Source organism: Pezoporus flaviventris, unplaced genomic scaffold (genome assembly GCF_033815535.1).
Source record: "Pezoporus flaviventris isolate CSIRO_AGI_PZ_B2104156 unplaced genomic scaffold, CSIRO_AGI_Pfla_v1 ptg000013l, whole genome shotgun sequence".
NCBI lineage: Eukaryota > Metazoa > Chordata > Aves > Psittaciformes > Psittacidae > Pezoporus > Pezoporus flaviventris.
Window position 1 is genome coordinate 23695654 of NW_026892561.1, and position 14574 is coordinate 23710227.

The 14574-nt window shown below is 48.1% G+C and overlaps 1 long non-coding RNA gene across 1 annotated transcript in view; it reads right to left on the reverse strand.

Moving 5' to 3' along the window:
- Positions 1–14574, reverse strand: part of LOC133268703 (uncharacterized) — a 22550-nt gene continuing 7976 nt past the window's right edge. The window contains exons 2-3 of the long non-coding RNA XR_009743147.1: positions 2017–2146; positions 1–78 (exon numbers count right to left, since the gene is read on the reverse strand). This is a non-coding gene — a long non-coding RNA (uncharacterized LOC133268703). The remainder of the gene's footprint in view (positions 79–2016; positions 2147–14574) is intronic.

The window sequence follows — 14574 nt, forward strand, 5'->3', positions numbered from 1 at the left end:
AAATAACACATTTCCCAAACAGCTCTAGTTACTGCAGATGACTTCATTTCCCATCTCGGACACTGCTATGGCAGAAATCTAGGAGAACTGATTAGACCACATTAGGTTAGATAGGGAGCCTGGTGATGAAAAGCTGCTGCTGCTGTCTCTGCACCCATTTGAGACCATTAGTGACCTCCTTCCCTCTCACCAGGGATGCTGCCCCATTGCTGAATTCTGCTTTAAGTGTCTGCACCGTGTCTCTCAATTTCATCCTGCAACCCACAATCACATTTTTCCCCTGTGTGCGCTTCCCCCACTGAGGTGAGCTCCAGGAAAACAGGAAGGAATTGCTGTATACATAGTTTATCAACACACTTTGGGACCCCTTGGGATAAAGCTTGCTGGATCAGTGCACTTTGCTATTATGAGGATGTTGATGAGTATCCTACTATCCCCTAAAAGCCAGCCTAGACATTTCCAAAGCCTCTTTTATTTTTTTAATGCAATAACACTTCCGTGTAGCTTTCCCCAGGTAATTGCTGTTTCCAGTGTAGTTTCATACTAGGTCACTCAGATAACCTGGAAAGAACCATTTGCCAGTCCCTCCTGTCTTCAGCATAAAGCTACTAAATCTTATTTGCTACCACATTAAGCTGGCTGAGAAGGGAGCAAGGGCTATGGATGCAGTGCAGTATGCTCTAACAGTCCCCTTTATTTTATATTTCCTTGGATAATTTCATGGTCCATTAATTTCCTGTAGTTGCTCCCTGCAAACACACACACGTCACCATGGTGTGTAAGTCTCCTTCTCGCTAGCACAGGGACCAGGCAGATTACACAAGTAGTGGTTACACCTGCTCTGGGGGCACAGAAAAAGTGTCTCATCTGCATCCAGTGCAATGCAGAGATGCTGATGTCCACTGCAGTTGGTACATGTGAAATGCACATGTGCATGCACTGAGCTGAACTACTGGGTGAGGGCTGGCCCAGATTGCCCACGCCCCAGCACAGCACGGTTTGTATGACACCCATCTGGCAGAGGCACAATGTAGAAAATACACTAGGGAAAGCATGGCAGAGGAAGCAGAGGGTGCATTCCCCACCAGCCAGGCCCTCAGCTAGAGCAGGAGCATCCCATCACACTCCACAGGCAGAGCAACATCTGACCAGCCCCAGCTCATAGCAGCTCACCCCAAGCAGCCTACAGGTCGCAGTGCCCACAACATCCCACTCTTGCAAAGAACGCAGCTAAAGCCTCATGTAAGACTGCTGCACTGGAACCCAAGACAAAATCTTTCCCTTATTTTTAAATCATCTGGTGGAAAAAAAAAGAAACAAATCTGTGCATGAGGACTTTGCAGCTGCATTATGCTAGTTAGTTCTGAAACTTGTGGAATTAGGGAGCCGCTTCCTGGCAGCAAAGTCTGTGCCCAGAAGCTGCAAACCTGAATTTGCAGGGAGAGATGATTCTGTCCCCCAGGAAGAGGCTGGGGGCAGCAGGATGGCAGCCCTTCTGGACAGGCACAGTGTGGGTGGAGGGGACTGATAAGACTGATGTCTCTCCAAAATGACAGCTTGCTTGGAGTTCGCTTTCTCTCTCGGACAATTGAACTTCGACAAAAAGAGCCGGAACAGAATGTGAATCCTGCCGAGAAAGGAAAAAAAAACAAACCACAACCCCCAGCAGAACAAAGGGAGGGAGGCAGACTTGGTGGATCTAAAACACAAAGAAATGTTATTCATGGGCATTATTGATTAAGTTTTCCTCACCAACACATACGTAAATACTTATCTCTCAGATGAATAAGAGGCTCTGTAATGCTGGAGGGAAGAAGGGAAAAGATTATTGAAAATGTGAGGGTCAGAGAAGCATCCAGCTGCAACGGATGCATTGAGAAGATAAACAAAGACGTCTTTGCCAACACACTGGTCTGCCAAAGACCAAGTGTGATAGAAGGCAGCGATTTTCAGGCACTAAAAGCAATGCTTGGGCTTTGATAACAGTAAAATAGAGATTATGGAGCAGATCCTCACCTGGGTTAATTCAGTGCCAGGGCTCCAATCACAGGGCAGCTAGACTGATTCACATTGTCTGAGGATCCTGCTCACTTTGGACAAAGCAGCCCATTAGCAGAAGGGCAGAAGCAGAGATTTATGACAACCTCTGTAGGGCAGGAACAAAAGGGAAGAGCAACCATGAGTGGGATCAAAGGAGAAAGAGGAACGGGCTCTGACTCATCAACACCCCCAAACCTGCCTGACCCCTCGGTACTACCCCATCCCCAGTGCTGCCTTGCCTGCTGCCACACGGTGGAGCACATGGGCCCTTGTCTGAAAACAGCTCCTGCTGAGGCTGGCTGGGTTAGCAAACATGCCAAATCCAAGACTAGATCTGCCCCCATGAGCCAAACCCAGTGTCTCATGTAGCACCATGCAAAGCAGGTTTGGCAAGCAGAGCTGAGACCCCCAAACACCCTAAGGGTGCAGACAGGAAGGTTTGGTGCATTTAGTGATATCAGCCTTGAAGCACTGGATACCTCTGAGGGCTATGAGGGACCATCAGGATCATCTGTTCTGGCATCCAGCAACCCTGTGGGATCAGCTCGTGCATCCTGTCTGCAGTCCGTGGCTTCATCACCATGACTTGCTCTCCAGGCAGCAGGACTGTCTCAGGGACATAGTCAACCTGCTTAGCAAGCTCAAGTCTGACTTGTCTACATCTATATCTACATCTGCCGTGGGGAACAAACAGTGAGCAGTGTTCAGGCAGGATTTCCACTGACCAGGACATTGCAGCTAGTGTGCTGACAGTGGATGCCCAGCAAGGAGTTAAGATGAGGCCAAGCTCCCCCCAGCACTGGAGCACTCAGCAAACACCAGCACAGGCGTTGGGCTTGCATAGGTGTGCAAGTGCAGGATTGAGGGTGCACCAGGAGACACCACAGATCCCCCAGAGAAGCTCTGCTGCTTCAGGCCAGCTCCAGCCATCAGGTCTGCCCAGCTGTACAGAATGAGCTCAGGTCTGCGGCTATTCCACACACAGGTTTTGTTTCTACCCCCTCGTGTGGCAGCAGGCAGAGCCAGACACTGGCCCTGAGCTGCAGAGCTGGCTTGCCATCAGCTAAGCCAGCCATTTCCATGCACCGCTTTGTGCCTCAGTTTCTCCGTCTATAAACAGGGACACAAGTGACACCCCTGAGAGCAGGCTTGCTGTGGCTCCTGCTCAATCCACTCACAGAAGTATAAAAAAAGACTTCGTGGCTTTTCCTATCACTTTCCCCCAGCGTCTAAAACACAGGCAGCAGCGCTGCTGTTAGCCCCAACGAGCAACGGCTCAGGAGCTGGAGCAGGGCAGCCTCTAGTGGCTGCACGCCAGGAAATACCGGTCCCCAAACCCGTGTTTAGGAAACGTTTGCTCTTCAAAGCAGCTGGCCTGAATAAACCACAGCCTGTGCTGCTCCATTGCCCCAGAGCCAAGAAGTCCTCGGGCTCCCCGTCCCTGGTTTACATCTTTGCCTCCCTGCTGCTCACATATTGCTCCCATTTTCTCCTCCACAAGCCTCCAATCCCATGGGCTTCTGCTCTGCCCGTGCAACCACAGGTACCAAAAGCAAATGTGTCCCAGATCTCATGAATGTGCCACACGACATGTCCACAGGGCTCATTAGCATCACTGGAAATAGCTCCAGCCCTGGTGCAGATTTGGCCATGCAGCTGACTGTGGTTAGCTGCTGGATCTGCAGTACAGTCTCTGATTGCTGGAGCTGACTATTGATAGCAGATCCATTCAAATTCATGAATGCCCCATCTGGAAAAGCACGGCCTTTTCTGCTGCAGGGTACTCTGGCCCTAGGAGATGCACACTGGCCTCCGTTGCTTGGGAAACAAGGCTCCCCTGGCCTGTCCTGGGAAGGGAAGCTCAGGAATGGAAAGACCAGTCCTACTCTTAAAATTGCATCTATGGCCAGAACTTCCAGTGCCCCTTTTGCTGTCTTGACCTACCTCTACTGACAAAACTTTGTCTTCCAGGTGGAAGGCTCATGCTCTGCAATCATCCCACAGCTCCATCATAAGGCCTTCAGCTTCCCCTCACACAGGACATGAAAATGAGCAAAACAAGCCAGGTGAGGAAAAAATCCTCCTGGCTGCCTCCAACAACCACTTGGCTTCACCTCAGCACATCTCCGCTCTCTGCCTTATCCCAGTTTTACTGGTGAGTCAGAGCTCTCCATCTAACGGTTGAGCATCACACTGGGGGTGAGATAAGAAAGGCAAGCAAGGACCAGGCTGTCTGTGGGACATATCAGAGGACAGACACCTAGACACAGACATGTAAATCAATTGGAGAGTGGATAAAACAGAAGAGGAGCTCTTTAACACACCAGTGTGGGATGGTTACTTGCCACAAGTTGGACAGAATGTTTTCCTGCCCCATGTTTCAGGGTGATGACCAGTAACATGGCACAGGCTGTTTAACTGCTGGCTGCTGATTCATCAGTTACGCAAGAAGCAGTTTAAATGCAGTTTATGTCAATAATTCAGGCAGCAGTTTTGCTTTTAGAACTTCCTAAAATGAAAAAGGGTTGGAGAGAGAAATCAAGCAAAGAGGTCTCTCTGTAACAAAGAGACCCACGTGCATCTTAAGTTGCATGCACCCAGGGACCTAGCAGCATCCTCCTGCCATGCTCCCACTGCAGCTGCTGGAGATCCATGTCTGCCATCAACCTCCCCACCACATTTTGTTGGAAGAGCTCAGATTGTGGTGTAAGATTCAAGGACAGGGCGAGGGTACATCCAAAAGTAGAAACAAGGAAATGCCTTGGGGACTGGCAATATGGCATATCAATCCTCTTCATGAATACAAGGTTTTCCTCCCCACCCTTGTCTTTGACCATTTCACTAGGAGATGCAGTCTGCTAGCTAAGCAGTGCTGGACCACAGGCAGCCATGGAGAGCATCAGAGACTTTTATGTTGATCGGGACATCACATAGAAAGTCTTTAGCTGCAGCAGAGCCAGACTGTGTGTCTCCCGGACACTTGATATTTATGTTATGGGATGAACAGTTCCCAGTCTACACATTTTTATGCATATTGTTGTTCCCTAACTACAGAGGAGACCCTAGTCTTGCAGGGGGAGAAAGCATAGAGTCTCCTAGCTAGGAACAGGAGTCAGTCAAGTTCAGGTTTGAAATTCTGGGAAGAGGGTGAAGGTGATTACCAGTTAGGATTGGATTACTATGGGGCTGAGAGAATCCTCTGTTAGAGGCTTAGAGTCCAGACAGGCTGGGTTCCATCTGTGTAACATGAATCACTTGGCCAAAACCAGCCAGGGAGCATGGACATATCAGAGAAATTTTTGCTTCCACCTGCTGAATATCACCTTGCTCCTTTTGACTGTTTCTCCCTTTTGTCTAGGGAAAATAGAAGCTGTAATTGTCCAAAAGCCTTGTGGGATTATTTCTTAAAACCCTAGATACTTCTCTTATATATAAATATAGCTACTCTGTAACTAATCTTTTCTGAAATAATTCATTATTTCAAAGGTATGACACTTCAGAGTGACAGATTACAGCTGCACTCCCCAGAAACTGCATCATGGGCAAGATAAGGCAGGACAATGGCCAAACAAGCCACTGAACAAACTGGCTGGGTTATATGGGATGAGATAAGAGGAAGACAGGGACAAGATACAACCTTTTATCCTCTGCATTCACAGAGACATTTGTCCCTTTTTCAGTGAAGCAGACCTTCTCCAACCAGCAGAACCTGCAGCAAACAACCTGAGCCTGCCTCTGCCTGGATGGTTTTGATGTCAAAGGCAGCTAAGCAAAGGGGGAGGCTGTTTTCATCCAGACCTCTGCTCTGCCACCAGGAACACTTGACATTGCCTGTGCTGGCTCTTTGACACCGAGGCAATGGCAAAATTAATGACTGTGCTTCTGAAAGGGATTTAAACGTTAATAATGAAGGCAGGGGGACAGCTCCGCAAGGCACATTAGCATTATTCAGGGCTCTGTTCACCTGGGATGATTACAAAAGGGCCCTCTTGTGACAGGGACCCATCTATTGGTAGTGGGATGGAGAGGTGAGAGAGCCTGTGCTAATCTTTCTGTAACTGTACCAAACTGACCCTGTCTCCCCTTCATTCCCTTTCCCCAAAGCCGTAGTGGGTCCAGGTATTTGGTTTCTCAAGAGCATGGCAAGATTTTTTGTTGAACCCACATCTCCCCCAATGTTGCACAGCTTTCCAAGTCACAGACAGATTACCTGATGTGTTCTCAAAATTTGCTCTCATTCCAAAGCTGTGTGTTTGGCTGTAGAAAACTAGAGAGAAATTTCTCTTGAGTGAAACAGGAAAGGGGCCAACACAGTTTTGTTTCCATCAGAGAGGCTGTCAAACTGTTCACAGGAGGAGCAGGAGCTGCATCCAGCTCCCCCTGTTCATCCAATGACAGCATTGAGGCAGAATGAAGTCAGAAAGCCAGTGGTCATAGGGTCTACCAGCTCCCACAGCGTCTTCCCCTGCCATCAGGGCCAGCTCCTTCCCCCACTCAGTAAGACAAATTACCCAAGCAGCCGTTCCCCACTCAACCTACAGAAATGTTGCAGAAAAATGAGCTTCTCAGTAGGCTGGTTCAGACATTATCAGCTCACTTATCCAACACCTAGATATCTCCAGACATTCAGAGACAGCATATTTGGCTCCTTGTTCATTATCTGTACTGCACTGTGGGTGGAGGCATTCAAAGACAAGACCTCCTGGCCCAAATCAGATGAATTGTGCCCTCTGAGTTCTCCTTACTTACTTTCTGGTTGCTGAACTTCTGACTTTGATCTCAGACCACAATTTTCAAGCTGTTTTCCATGATTATGAAGTACAGAATGTCCTTTTCTGTACTAAAAGCTTACAGTGGCAAGAATCCATTCGAATCCAGAGTCTGAAGCTTTAGAACAAATGTCCATTCTTGCAAACATCACAATAAAATTATGTGAGCCAGCAATACTTGAAATAACACCCAATTTATCCTCCTATTTCCCCTGTATGATTATGTCTTTCATTTTGCTGGGGTAGAGAACCTTGAAAACAAATGAGTCAGTTTGATTTTTGTTTCACAGAGAAGTTAATTTCCTGGCTCCTTTGCTCACTCATGACATTCGGCTGACAGTCTGCATGCTTTCTGAAGAGATGACAGACTTTGAAACTTTGGGCTTTGTGGATAGGGAGGGTGAGGTCCCAGCATCCTCCTGCCCCCTCCAGTTTTGCAGTGGCATCCAGCGCGTGTGATACCTGCAGCACAAGAGTGTTGTCCTGGCTTCCCACAAGGCTCACAGCTTTCCTTCTCACAGCCTTCCCATCACTAAACTCAGCACAGCAGACAAATGACAACCTTAAAGTTTGGCAAGATTGACCTGGCACATTTAAAATGTAAACAGCAAATGAACTACCTTCAGCATCCCAGGAGCCTGTGCTATGGCGGTGGAAGTGGAAGCTTGCGAACCCTTCCTCCTGCTATGTAACACTGAACATTGCTGGGACGCAACCACAGAGTGTCATTTACCCACAGAAATGAAGGGGGACAGACCCTTTCACCCCATCCTGAAGAAAAGACTTGCATCCTTGATGTCAAACCCCCTGACTTGCTTTTCAAGGTGACTCCACCAGCTGATGGAGCAGTTCAAGGACTGTTGAACCTTTCCCTTTTCCAGCCCTTTTGATATTTTCTTCCATCCCCTAGGTCTGTCCTGCAGACAGAGGCCTATCACCCTTGCCAGAAGGTTAATCCTATCTCAGAGATCATCTCCAAAACCTGTACTTAGCACTACTCTCTATGACTGTGGAAGCAGCCCTGCATTGGTCCAGCCAAGGAGGCACCTGAAAATCTCAGTCTCCCCTCCTGCCTATCCTAAACCCTCAGCACTTTGTCTCACCCAAGCACACTCTCACATGGAGTCTTCTCCAGTCTTACAAGGAGATAAGACCAATTTAGAAGTATGATGAATGTCTGTACATAAAAGTTCTGATTCAAACACTTTCATTAGATTTAGTCACTGGTTCCCAATACAAAATGATGGTGACACCAATTCCTTCCCAGCCTGAGTGACTAATTGTGACACAGAGGCAATTAGGCTTGGTTAAATGATCCGTGTCCCTTCAAAATAATGGTCTGTCAAACTGCATTTGCCCAAAATAATCCAGGATTGACTTGAGAATCAAAATACCTGTTTCTTCAAAATTAATAAAAACCCAGAGCTCCTTGTTCTTCCATGGTGCAGCTGCAAAATGAAAGGGCTGCCTCACAGTGATGGGGGAGGATAGGCCACCCTAAGGGAGGTGGGAACAGGCAGCAGAAGGCTAGATGCTGTTAGAGGCAAGAGCTATAGCAAACTACTTACCACAGGCAGAACACAGCCTGAATTGAGCTGGATAGACTCCTCTGGCCTTAAGCAAACCTCCCTCCAAAGTCTCCAGCGCTGGCAATACCTGGAATGCAGGAAGATGCGACAAGCAGTGGTGTGTGGTCATCTGCACCAGGTTGTTAGCACAGGCTTCCTCAACTGAGGCTCCAGCTCACCAACATGAGCTTTGCTCGTTGCACCCTGAGGGCAACACTCCACTTCTGGGATCTCCCCTCTAAAGAAAACCTGCACACAGGTATCTGTGGCCCATGAGGTGATCCTGGGGAGCCAATGGGCTACCTCATGGAAACACATTGCAGAGAACACAATGCTCACAGGGACTGAATGACACTGTCCACTTTGGGGACAGGGACACTCAGGAGATGGGGTTGAGTTTCTCCAGGGTTCAGGCAGCAGATCCCAGAGCATCCTGCACTTCCCCATATCCTAACCCAGAGTTAGTAAGGACCAAACCTCGAATCTGTTACCTAGTTATCTGCCTCCACAAAGAACTCCTGCTAATTAAGCACAACAGGTTAATTGGAAGAACCCACACAGATATCCCTAAGGATCAAGGCCAGGGAATGAGCTCTCCCCTACCCCACACCATCCTCTGCAACCCCCAGAGGGTTCGTTAGCTCTTGCTGCACACCCACTACAGTGGGGGGCACCCACCTTCATGGGACCCCAGAAAAGGATGCTCTGGCACCTTGGCTAATTTCTCCATCGTCTCCCAAAATTACACCCATGCAATTTCCATCTGCTCTGCACAGCTCACTGCACCCAGCTCTGAGACGGGAATCACAAAGCAATTACCCACGTTAATGGAAGCAGATATTCATACTGCCTATCTTGCTGCTGTAATCCCACCCCTGAGAGCTGGTGGCGGAAAGGTGCTATGGAGCCATCTAAGTAAAGCTTGAAACCTGCCTTCATCTGCATCCCCTAATCACACCCATTCATCCACAGGCAGTAGAGCCCACAAAGGTGATTTTTCAGGGACTTTCCTGAATGGATTCTCACATGTCTGAGGCTGGTGAGCTTGCCCCTTGGAAACTGCCTTTCCCTTGGAACCACCAATTTGGGTATTTCTCCTCCCTCCCCCCCCCACCCCCCCCCATTCACTGAACTGGAGGAACTTAACATCTTTGAGACTCCTGCCCCATGACAGCTTTGGCTGAAATGGGGCAATTGGCTCTTGTACCTGGGGCTAGGGTGAGATACCAGGTGATATCTGGTGATACAGGGTGAGCCAAGCTCCTCACCTCATTCCTGGGACATGAATACAGAAAATAAGAGATTTCACATCCCAAGCAAATTACCACCCAGGAAACAAGAAGTGGCATGGCCTCCTCCCAAGACACTGGTCCATTCCACACAATTTCATCCTCCATGCAGCTGTTTAAATCAGTGTGGACTGAGGGTGAAGGTCCAGAAGCAGACTGAGCCTCATGTTTGCATGCTAGATGAGCCTTTGCCAGCAGCAAAAGATGAAGAAGGGATCCCTGATGTTCTGCATGTGACAGAAAGGAGTCAGAGATGATGATGCTGTAGGTCTCTAACCCCTGTGCTTCACAGTGAATTCAGCAGCACAGTCAGTAATGGACAGAAATAACAACTTACTTCTGGGAGAGATTTTTCACCAAACTGTCATTTCATCTGTGACCATGTGGGCTGATCTCCAAAAGACGGCTGTAAAATATCTTCAAAGAGATGTGGGAATGGAAACAGTTCTCCACTGGAAAACTAAAAATCACTGACCTTTTAAAGGATAGTGGTTTAGTCGTGCTACCAGCTATAGCATGTGAAAGATGCTCTTCCCCTGGTACCCCCTCCATGTTGCAAGGAGATTAATTCCTTGTTTCTCTCATTTTCCAATGGAGAAAAACTGCCTATTTCTTCTGCCCCAGCTAAGTCTCTCTGCTCCACAGGTGCCAGGAGCCTTAGCTCTTTGGCTAAATGGATCAACACGCCACTTGAGCTCAGGATGGTGCTTTCAATTTATTCCTAACTTCAAGGCTTCCTTCTGACACACAGGGGCACAGCCAAGCCCTCTAGCCCAGGGGCTCCTACACATGCTGTGGGTACCACAGCTCTAGGCATGTCTGGAGGTGGGCAGGAAGGTGTTAAGTCTGGAGCTGCACTAGCTCTCCACTCCTGCAGTGGGGATTTCATTCTTTATTTATGGACCAGCCTCCTCTGGCTAGGAGACATTTAAATTTTTCAGCAAGGTCTATGTCCCATCACCCAGGGCAGTTTAAATTCTCACCCATTTCATCATGCACAGACACTGGCGCAGGCATCAGCAAGTGGATAGTAATTACAGCAGGGAAAGGATGAAAAAAAAGTCAGTTCTGCAATGATTATCCCCTGTGTAAAATAGAATTATGCATATTTTACACGATGAAAATGATCAGCCTGTTGCACTATTCAGCCCTACCCATATGTGACAGAACAGAGACGTTAAAAGAGCATCTCTTAAGGTTTTATCTCAGCCAAAGGACATTGCTCCTGAAAACAACCACTACATGTGAGAAAGCCCCATATAGCACTCAGCTGGTTTTGAGCATGATGTGACCAATAATGTCTGATTGTTCATCAAAAGGCAGCTCCAGAACAGAAAGCTCTCTGGCACAGGAGTCTCCAAACGGAATTGTAACATAGGATGTTTTCCACGTTGGGTGCTGACATACAACACTTAAGGGCTCTGATTTTCAAAGACTTGTGAAAAACCAGCTTTGAGACAGCAGCAGAATTGTTATGGTCCACAAGAAGTCTCCAGGCTTGCTGCCTTCTGTCACCAGCTACACCAAGAGCAGAAGCCACCACTGCCCCTACTGCCAAAACAGATGCTGCTAGGGAATTGCTCATCTCCACACCAGACTGCGTTTGACCATCAGGCATGCTCAGGCAGATTGGTATTATGTGTCAGAGAAGGTTCAGGCTCCCAACAGAAGCTCCTCGGCAATTTGCAAGTTCAATATAACAATTTGTTCATGGATAATGCTAGGGGAGGGAGAAGCAGTGCTGACTGAGTGCTGAAAGGGAGAGCTGGTCATTGCTCTGTCATCAAGGCATCACTCCATGATCATTTTGCCAGATGCAATTTAAACAGCTAATCACTGCCGCAGAAGAACAGAGACACTGAGCCTCACAAGGGCAGGAAGACAGTGTCCAGTCAAGAGGGAGGGCAGGCAGCACAAGTGGTCCAATTCCTCCTCACTGCTGAGGAAACTGAGGTGTGGAGAGACAGCACCGAGCTTATGGTCACACAGGGAAGGTGCTGGTAGTGTAGAAATGGAACTCCTATTTTACAGCCCCCATCTGGGAAACAGTGGAGATGCAAATTTGCCTCCTTCCCACCCCTCCAGGCCAGTGCCCCTCATTGCAGGGGCTGCAAATGGTCGTCAAGTTTTGTGGGCTCCACAACAGCACAGCAGGGAGGTGCCACAGCTCAGGAGTCCTGGACTGAAGTTCCCACTCCCAGGCCACTGCAGCAGAGGGAAAGGGGATGCTGATGGGAACCCCACCTGATGCTTCTGGGAGAGGAGGCAAAAAGTTTGTTTGTTTTCCTTTTGTGCACTGGAAGCTCTCTAATTGCACTAAACTGTTTCCCGGAGAAGGGTGTAATTAAAAGTGAATGGCTCCAAGTCCTTTATTATCATGAATATTAAAGGAAAATAAACACTACATCAGTATTCATTTAAGCAGAAATGGAGAAAGAAAGGCAGAACTTGATCCCAGCTGACACTTCAGCATTTTATAAATGAAATTACACAGCTGGGGGAAGGGGAAACAAACAAAAAGAAGACCCAGAAAACAGTAAGGACCTTGGCACAAAGCAGCAGGGACAAGCTGGAATTGACAGTCACCCCATGCTATGTCCTTCCTCATCACCTCATCCCCAGAGTTAGTTGCTTCAGAGGAACGTACAGGACATGCCCAGGTTGACAGTTCCAGTATTCAGTGGCCCAGGAACTGGGATTCATCTCACCTTTGCTCACAGCACTGATGCACAACTGTTTGGTAGAGTCACTCCATACATGTGCAGTTCAAACTGGATGCTATCACTGACTATACCAATAGTCTATCATGCCCCAGTGCCGCTATGGAGTGACCTAAAACCTGCTGAGCAAGGCAACCCCATCCTGTAATATGCTCGAGATTTTCTCACTAGGAAAAAGATGCAAGTCACATTTTCTGTCCATCTTCTCCCTCTCCATCCCTGGTTTCACCTTTTGCTTCTTTGCTCCAGCACCCGCTCCTCAGCACAAGAAGCATAACTCACCACTAGCAGTTTCTGCAAGCCACAGGGCTGATGGTCCTTCACTCTCTTGTTAGAGCTGCTGGAATCTCACCAGTGACCTGCTATATAGCACAGCCACACACAGTAGCTTCACCCATCCACACTAGCTATAAATACAGCTCATCCCCTGCACACTGTACCGTCCAGCCTTTGGTCATCACAGACCAACTTTCCCAGGGACCCCAGACTGGGAGCCGAGCAAAGTTTTGTGTGTCCCAGTTCAGCCCCAGAAGCGCTATAAAGATACAGTTAAGGAGCAAATGGACATAGCTGGCTTGCAAGAAAATCCTCCATGGCAAGACAAGCCTACATCCCTCTCCAGCAGGTTAAGGCATCCCCACCCACAACACCAGGCTTTCCTAAGGACCAGGCCCACCATGCCTCACCCAGACTACATCCCTTATGCAGTAACTATGCTACTAGTCACACTCCTGCATGCCCTGAGCTCAATGCCAATGAAAAGAGAAGAGGAGAAAATCTTTCCAAGACAGTATAACAACACCATCCCCTGCTGCTCTGTAGGTATTTATGCCATTTCCAGGCTCCCTCTAACTAGTCCTCAGGCAAATGCAGTGCACCTGAGTCAGAGCAGTGAGCACTGCTAACCTCAAAGTTAGAGCTACCCTCAGCCCCTGGATCTGAGAGGGAAATGCGGTCCTGAGTCATGTCCTGAGGCTGCAGAGCTTTTGTGGTGTAAAACTGATGTTTAAATTTCTTCTATCATCTGCAAGCAAGGCCACATGTGTGTCTGGGTCACTGCCCAGTGGTGTCTCAGATAGACACTGCCTTCACACTTCTGCCTTCATCAGCCTGCCCCTGCTTTATTTCTGCACAGGTAATGTGCTCTTAGTACCCTTACTCTGCCCTAGAAGCGGCCGCATCCTAACAGTGTGTGAAATCAACCATGTGCAAATCATTTTGTGATGCTAGAAATATTCAGTATCAATTTTTGTGCTCAAATACACCCCCAAAGTGCTCACACATGAATGAATAATGCAGAAATCGCTCTCCACAAATACAGCCCAGGGCACCATCCCTCTGCCCTCAGCCACCCTCAAAACTAATCATCTTCTGCTTCTCCCAAACGTACGGCTCATCATCAGCTGAGGTGCTGTCTGGGTTGGCTGGGGTATGAGTAAGAACTAAAATGTGACTTGAATGACATTATAAACGCGGTTGTTCATAAAAGCACAAGCCACAGCAGATTTTGAAGATAACTAATGGCCCACTCCTGGGTCTCATAAATCCAGGTGGATTGTTAAAATCCACCCAGCACTCCAGTCTCCATCTATGTGATCTATAAGCTATGTTCCCTCTCCAGCCTACAGAACGTGTTATGCATTGCCCACCATAACAGTCAATGTGTCTCTGCACACCTCCTAATGACAGGTTGTTAATGAGGGCAGAGCTGGTGCTTGTCAATAATAATCAACAGCAAGACCCATGCAGACCACATGAAGAATGACTGCTCCCAGGATGGTTGAGAGTAATGCTCAGAGGCAAGCAAACAGCTTGCATCCCTCCTTTGCTGAGTCCTCTCCTAATCCCCCCTCTGCATTGCCAGGAGTTTCCAGTCTTCATATTGTTGCTCCGAGGGATGTTCAGTGGAAGGGTTAAATGTCCAGATCGCCCTTGGATGCGGGTGTTCAGAGAGCTGGCCCTTCAGCTGGCCACATTAAAGGTAGAATCTCTGGGAAGTATTTTTATCAGTTAGGGGAGCAATGACTTCAACATTTGTATTGCTGTTGTGACTAATGGCTCAGCCCTTCCAATGCCAGCATATTTCACATGTCTTAACAGTAATCCTCACCATAAGAAAGTGACACCAAGGGAAACTGAGGCAGGGGACATTGTGCTGTAGCTTCTCAGGCAAGGCACATGGCCAGCT